General features: G+C 34.8%; 1 long non-coding RNA gene across 2 annotated transcripts; it reads left to right on the forward strand.

Annotated features, from left to right (window-relative positions):
- LOC107634341 lies at positions 4,454 to 6,151 on the forward strand. 2 transcript variants are annotated; one of them, XR_002359048.1, is made up of 3 exons: positions 4,454 to 4,760; positions 4,845 to 4,976; positions 5,889 to 6,151. It is a non-coding gene; the product is annotated as an uncharacterized LOC107634341 (long non-coding RNA). The 2 variants fall into 2 exon arrangements; XR_001618853.2 differs by lacking the exon at positions 4,454 to 4,760 and having other exon boundaries at positions 4,798 to 4,976.

Genomic DNA, 7,848 nt, shown 5'->3' on the forward strand with positions numbered 1-7,848 from the left:
CGCGCTTTTACGCAGAAAACTATGTTTTTCGACTCAGAAAAATTCACTGAATCCAATATATCATATTTAAATTATCAAATTCCAATTGCCAAATCTTCCAACCATATTCGCTAGGGGTGTGCATGGTTCAGTTTTTCTATGAACTGAACTGAAACTGTACTAAACCATTTTAAATGGTTTAGAAACTGAACCAAACTGCTTTGTCACATATGAAACTGGTTCTAAACCAGTTTATAATACAGTGCACCAGTTTAAACTAGTTCATAAAAATAAAACTAGTTTTAATTAAAAAAACCAGTTTAAACTGGTTTATAGGCTAAAACTAGTTTTCACACTCTCCTCTCTCTCCCCACACTCTCTCTCTCTCCTCTCTCTCTCCCTCTCTCCCTCCCTCCTCTCTCTCTCTCTCACTCTCTCTCTCTCTTCCTCTCTCTCTCTCCTTTCCCTCTTCTGCTCTCTCTCTCTCTCTATCTCCTTCTCTCCCTCTCTCTCCTTTCTCTTTTTTTCTCTCTCTTCTTCTCTCCCTCTCTCCCCCTCCTTTATCTCTCTCCCTCCTCTCTATTTTCCTTTTCCCTCTCTCTCCCCCTTTCCCTCTTTCTCCCCTCCCTCTCTTTGTCTTCCTCTCTCTCTCTTTCTCCCTCTCTCCCTCTTCTCTCTCCCTCTCTCTTTTTTCCTCCCTTTTTTCCCTCTCTATCCCTTTCTCTCATTCTCTTTCTCCCATATCCCTCTTCCTCTATCTCTCTCTTATTTCCTCTCCCCCTTCTCTCTCTCTCTCCGTCCTCTCTCCTTCTCTATCTCCATCCTCTCTCCCCGTCCTCTCTCCCTTCTCTCTCTCTCTCTTTCAACCTCTCTCTCTCCCTTTCTCTCATTCCCCTCTTCCTCTCTTTCTCTTCTTTGCTCCCTCCCTCTCTCTCTCTTCCTCTTCTCTCTCGCTCCCCTTCTTTCTCCCCCTCCCTCTCTTTGTCTTCCTCTCTCTCTCTCTTCCTTTTCCTTTTCTCTCTCTCCCCCTCTCTCTCTTTATCTCCATCTCTCCCCCTCCTCTCTCTCTCTCTCTCTCTCTCTCTCTCTCTCTCTCTCTCCCTGCCCCTCTTTCTTCCCCTCCCCTTTCTTTCTCTCTCCCTTTTCTCTCTCTATCCCTTTCACTCATTTCTCTCTCTCTCCCCTATCCCTCTCTCTATCTGTCTCTCTCTCTCCCTCTCTCTCCATTTTCTCTCTCTTTCTCTTTCTCCCTCTCTCCTCTCTGTCTCTCAATTTCTCTCCCCCTCTCTCTTTCTCTCTCTCCTCCTCCTCCTTCTCTCACTCATCTTTTCCTATCTTTTCTCCTCCTCTCTTTTTTCCTCTTCTATCTCTCTCTCCTTCTCTCTCTTATTTTGGAGAAAAGAGGGGGAGAAAGAGAAGAGGGATATAGAGTGAGAAAATACTGAGAGAGAAAGAGAAAAGAGAGAAAGAAAGGAGAGAAAGAGAATAAGGAGAGAGAGAAAGGAGAAGAAATAGAGAGAAAAGGAGAGAGAGAAAGAAGGGAAGGAGAGCGACAGAAAAGGAGAGAGAAAGAAGGGAAGGAGAGAGAGGAATAGGAGAGAGAAAGAAAAAAGAGAAAAAATGAGAGAGAGAGAGAGAGTATGTAAAATTAATTTTGGAGTTTAAATAAAACCAGTTTTAATTTGGTTTAAAACTAAACTGAACCATAAAAACTGGTTTTTAATAAATTGGTTTTTCATACAAACTATGGTTTCAGTTCAGTTTTTTATTTAAAAAAACTGGTTTATTTAAAACAGTTTCAGTTCAGTTTCAATTCAGTTCAGTGAAACCAGTTTTTTTGCACACCCCTAATATTCACTCCTATTTAACTCATTATTTAATTAATTTCGGTTAGACCGGGTATTACACAACTTCCCTCTCTTCTAACCAACTAATTCCACTCTTGAAATCCGCCCTCTCACGAACCCTCTCCCTCTTTCCCCCTCTCGCTAGTCGTTTAACCACTGACTCCCACGGTTATGTTTATATTTCCTGTAACGACACCGGCGTCCACTTCCTCCATGCCGCGCGCACCCGCTCTCAATGTTCTTGATCTTCTTTCCCCCCTTGACATCCATAAATCTTTTAGAGAATTCTTCACCTTCGATAGAAAGATTAGTTATAGTGGTCATTACTCCCCGATTATGGCCGTTCAGGTAACCGAGCTCGCCGACGGCTTCTTCATCGGAATTTCCGTCAACCATGCCATCACTGACGGAACCTCTTTCTGGAACTTCTTCGATACATTTGCTCAGAACGTGACAGTGAGAGAAAGAATCTGTGTGTGTTGTTGTTGGGGTGTGCAGGTTAATATGGAAGAGATGGAGAAGGTTTTTATAGTTTTTAATTAGGTTTACTTAATCAGTTTCTAATTATTTAAATTTTGAATTTAAAAAATTTAAAATTAATTATTAATAATTACAATTAATTGAGTTGTTCAATTTTTGGCTGGTTACACATTTTGTTCCCTATATTTTTCCTATTAAGATATATTGAAAAAAAAAATCTTTAAGTATATATAAACTTAAAACAAGACCTTTAAAAAAAATAAAAAATGTTATGCGCACATAAAAATTAGTCACTAAATCTACTACTATGCAATTATGTATATTTATACATATTGATTCACATAGTTTTTCAACTAAATAATTATCCACTAAAATAATCAAATTTGTCATAGTAAATAGTCAAACTTATTTTCAGTAGTACAATTTTTTTTATGAAATGCTAAATATGTGTTTTTATACGCGATAACTGATTTTTTGTTTATACGTAGCATAATTACTAAAAGAAAACGAAAAACAATTATGTATACCCACGAAAGTTCATAACACTGAAAAATTAAATTACCTATAAAAAAATAAAATTACTTTTATCCATAAAAAATGAGTAACGTTCGACAAAAATACCAAACTCGTAAGGTATAGTTAGTGTAAAAGTGGAGATAATGATATTTTAAAAAATTATAGATATATATAGTATCATTTATTCCCTAATTAGAAAAGAAGATCAAAAATTTTCCTACATTTGTAATAGGTATTCGTATGACTCTTATAAAAAGGTTGTCTTTTTCTACTTTCATATTATAGTTTTCTTTATTTTCTTTCCTCTTCGAACACTTATAATTATCACCACAAAGTTAAATCCCATTACTTTGTTCGTAACTCTTTTAAACTCCCTCAAAGTTCGAAACTTTGTCTCCGCATATGAAAACAGAATTCTCTGACTCTTTCTAATGGAAACTTAGCATAATAATTGGTACTCAAATTTTTTTCACTGTCTCATTCTTATTCTTTTTTTTAATATCTTTTCTGGTATCAAAATTTTAAAATGGTTGTGCATCTTGATACAAGAAAGAAAAAATATTTTAACTATTCAAAAAACTTATTTCAAATAAATTTTTTAAATGAATTTGAACAAGATTTTAGTCTTTTTAAAAGTAATTTTAGTATTAAAATTATTTTTTGTTACCAATCTAAGTATATTTTAGCCTATATTATGATTTTAGTTTTTTTTTTCTATCATTCTCAATTTGAGATCTAAATTTTTAAACAAAAATCTCTTTAGATTGAGAACTAAATTTTTATGTAGAAAAAATTTATACTAATAATTTACGAATCAGATCTAAGAATATTTAATGTTTTAGGGTAGATTGGAGGAAGATTTTGTTTATATTTAATGTCGATCCAATTTAATTTCTGTACATTCTTATATTTAATAGAACATTTGTATTTCATGACATAAAATAAAGTAGAATAACATGTGCATTATTTGTTTAATATTATTTTCATAAACATGAATAGATGTAAAGATAAAACTAATAACATTCTATAAATAGAGTTTAAATGAGAGAAGGTTGGTTGGAGAAACGAAATTAGAAGGATCATATTTAAAAGAGACTAAAAAAATTTGATAAGTAAAAAAAGTAGCCCAACGGAGGATTTGGAGAAAGATTGCACCCAAAGGACTCAACTTTATCCAAAATCATTGTGTTGAAAAAAAATTTTCAAAATGTATGAAGTTATGGAGATGGTAAATAGTACAGGTATCAATACAAACTTTGTAAGAACCACAACTAATCAACCGGTTAATTAAGTGATTAATTGCCCAAATTAGATTCCAAAAAGTTAGAGAGAGAATTTGGGAATTTAAAGGTGATTTTTGGACTCAGTGAGTCTTTCTGAGTCAGAAAATGTGCTTTCTACGAAAAACCGTGAAAAATCACGAACCAGCAGTTGAACCGGTTGAACCGGTTCAAGTCTGCCTGGTACCGCACGAGAAAAGTAAAAACCGTCAAAAAACCTTAGAAAAACATTAGAAATGGAAAACCGGACTTTAATTTTAAAGATTTGACCCGAAGTTAGGCCAAATGGGCTAAAAACGCTAACGGGTTGGACCGGGCCCAAGTTGGACCCAAGCCCAACATATAAATACACTTAAATGAACCCATTTCAGCCACTTTCACCCTCATAACCTAAACACAACAGCAGCTGAAGTGAGGAGAGAGGTGAGAGCTTTTCACCATTGTTACTATTCACTTCAAACTTCCCAAGCTCATATCTTGAGCTACGGAGCTCCGATCGCCGCACCGTTTGCGGCTACGTGTTCCTTGTGAAGAGCTCTACAAAATCCACCCAAGAAACCCTCAAGATAATCACGAAATCTTCCCATTTCTCTCTTCAAAATTTCGGGTTTTATTAGAGTTTTGGGTTAAATGGGTTTTTGTGATTTTGGATGTTTAGGTTTGCTCTAATCCTTGCTTAGCCTTGTGAAATTATGCTTATGTTGAACCCTAGGTTGATTTGTGGTGATTTATATGTATATAGTTTGATTATTGTGGCTTTGGGAGCTTTTGGAACTTATTTGTGCTTGTTGGAGTGGATTTGAAAGCTTGGATTGTGGTTGGAAGCTTGTTGGTGCTCATTTTGAGTTTGGGTGCATAAAGGGAATCGGCCAAGGTATGGTTTTGGTTTTCTCTATGTAGTATATAATATTCATGGACACTTAGGCTAGTTGACCCTAAGATAGGATTGAATGGGGACTCGGATTGAAGTGATGGATCTATGTATGCTGAAAATACTTTTGAAAACCATTGAAATAATATTTTTACATGATATTTTGAGACGCCATGCGCCTGGCAGGGACGGTGGTTAATCTCGCCTATCGAGGTAGCGGCGGCAGCATAAGGACGGTGGTTAATCCTGCTTACATTGAGATGTGAGGTCTGAGGCAAGAATATCCCGCTCGCATCCCTTCGGATCTATAGGGCGAGCAGGCGCCGGTACTTGGACAGTGATCCGGGCACTATATCTCGGGGGTTCCCATATGAGAAATCCGAAGGGCGACGTCTCCATGGAGATGTGTCGGGTTGGCAGTTGAACCGACAATGTGATATCACAGCCAGTAGGGCAGGCATTCATCATATGCATTTCCTATCTGCTTGTATGCTTTGTCTACTTGTAATGGTTTGCCTAATTGAATAACATGCTTACTTGCTATCTGAATTATTTGCCATATATGCTACTACTTGTGCTTTACTTGCTTTGAACATTATCTGTGTTTTCTGCTGGGATTGAGGAGGTTCGGAAGGCGGTGGCGATGGGATCGCATGGAGGATCGGTTGGTGAAGGCTGTGGGACAGCGATGTTTGGTTAGAATAGAAATCCCTTAAGATAGATAACCTGGTTTATTTAAGTCAAGTTGGTATATTATGCTTAAATGTTTTAGAATACTTTAAGTTGAATCTTGTGATTGATATGAAGCTTAGGATTGCCTTTGGCGTCCCGGGGTCTTATATCCTATATCACTGAGAACTGTTACCATACTGAGAACCGCCGGTTCTCATACCATATTGTTGTTGTATTTTTCAGATGCAGGTCGCAACCCACCTCGGTGAGTTGCTTTGGTTGGTGACAGGAGCAGAGAATCTTGGATCATTTTGGAGTTCTTTTTGGTTTATTTTGTTTATACATCTCTCCTTTTGTATTTTATTTTGCCTAGAGGCATGTATTTGAGAGAACAAAACTTGTATAAGCTGTTTTCACTGTATGGTTTTGTATATCAGTATATGGCTAGCCGGCTTAAACTCCGCGAGTCGTGACTAGTTCCCTATGATATTATATACTTATCTTTTCTTATATCTTCTCTGTTTCTTATGCCTTAAGCTAGTAGCTCCGTTAGTACGTTTGTGCTTCAAAATTCTGTTTTTGAGCTATATCTTTCATCGGGCTTCTAGATTATACTATTCTTTCTCTATATATATATATTATGTATGAGTTTAGAACTGTCGTAATCTCTGATTGACCTTGGCTTTATGACGCGAGGTAAGGCTTAGGCTAATTATGGTGTTACAAACTTCAACCCTAGAGTCAATTCTAAGCGCTCTTCAATGTTTTTAGCCTTAGTTAAAAAGAAAAATCTTATTAGTCCTAATTCAAAAAGGTCCCAGAAAAATAATTAAAATATGGCCTGACCCACTCAACCCTACTTAATCCTATCACCACTCTATAAATAACATAAAACATAATTGAATAGAGTGGAGCCTATATATTAAACTATGTGGTTGATATAGCTATGACTATTAGAAATTTGCATTAGATCTATCCCTAACTCAAATGAGTTGGGTTTTCCTCTAATATAAACCACTAGTAAGGTAGAATCAATTAGGATTTTTATATGCCGATAGGGTTAGTTTTGAGTTTAAGTGTCGTAATTGTTTGGCAGAAAAAGATAACTACCACGATAATGGTGGTTTTTTTAAGTTTATTTTTTTTATAAATTTTGAATTTTTTGGTAATTTAGATTTTAATAATAAAATGTTATCCCTTTTGTGAAAAAATGTATATATTGCTCTCGTGAATGGAAGAAAAGTTTATAATTGAAGAGATCTTGTGGTGATGTCTAGCCAATAATCAACACAAAATGGTAAAATGTAAACTAGCAGAATATTTTTTGTGAACTCCGGATTTTAGGTAAATTAACTAAACCTTCAACCTTGTAGTTGCTAGAGCTATTTGAAGTACTTATCCTATCCTTCTCAATTTGATCAATATATGAAGAGTAATTTGGTGTTTCATTTGAGTTTGGGTTTACATCCTTACCAATAACTTTTATTTTAAAAGTTATTTTAGTTGAAATTTGTTGATGATGGTAGGAGTAAAGGACAAAGGAGAACAAATAAGAAAAATAAAAGACGACGGTGGTGGTAGTAGTTTTATATTAGAATATTTGAGAGTATGATAGAATTTAAAAAACATAAAAATCGAATGATGAATAATTAAAAAAAGAGATAAAATTGTAAATTAGAAAAAATAGACAATTCACTGATTATAATCATTTGAAGATGTTAAGATATATTAAAAAAAACTTTAACTATATATAAACTTGAATCAAGTCCTTTAAAAAAAAATAAAACATGCAATGCGCAGATAAAAATCAACCATTAAATCAGCTACCATATAATTGTATATATTTAAACATATTGATTCTTTTCAACTAAATAATCACCCACTAAAATAATCAAATCTGTCATAGTAAAATAATCAAACATGTATAGACAAATAGTCAATCTTATTTACAGTAGTACAATATTTTTTTTATAAAATGCTAAATATGTGTTTCTATACGCGGTAGCTGATTTTTTGTTTATACGTAGTATAATTACTAAAAAAAACAAAAAACAATTAATTTCACCCACAAAAGTTCATAACACTGAAAAATTAAAACTACCTATAAAATAACAAATTACTTTGTATCCATAAAGGACGAGTTATGTTCGACAAAAATACCAAACTTTTAAAGTTGAGTGAGTATAGAAAATGAGATAATGCT

The sequence above is a fragment of the Arachis ipaensis genome, chromosome B03 (assembly GCF_000816755.2).
Source record: "Arachis ipaensis cultivar K30076 chromosome B03, Araip1.1, whole genome shotgun sequence".
Lineage (NCBI taxonomy): Eukaryota > Viridiplantae > Streptophyta > Magnoliopsida > Fabales > Fabaceae > Arachis > Arachis ipaensis.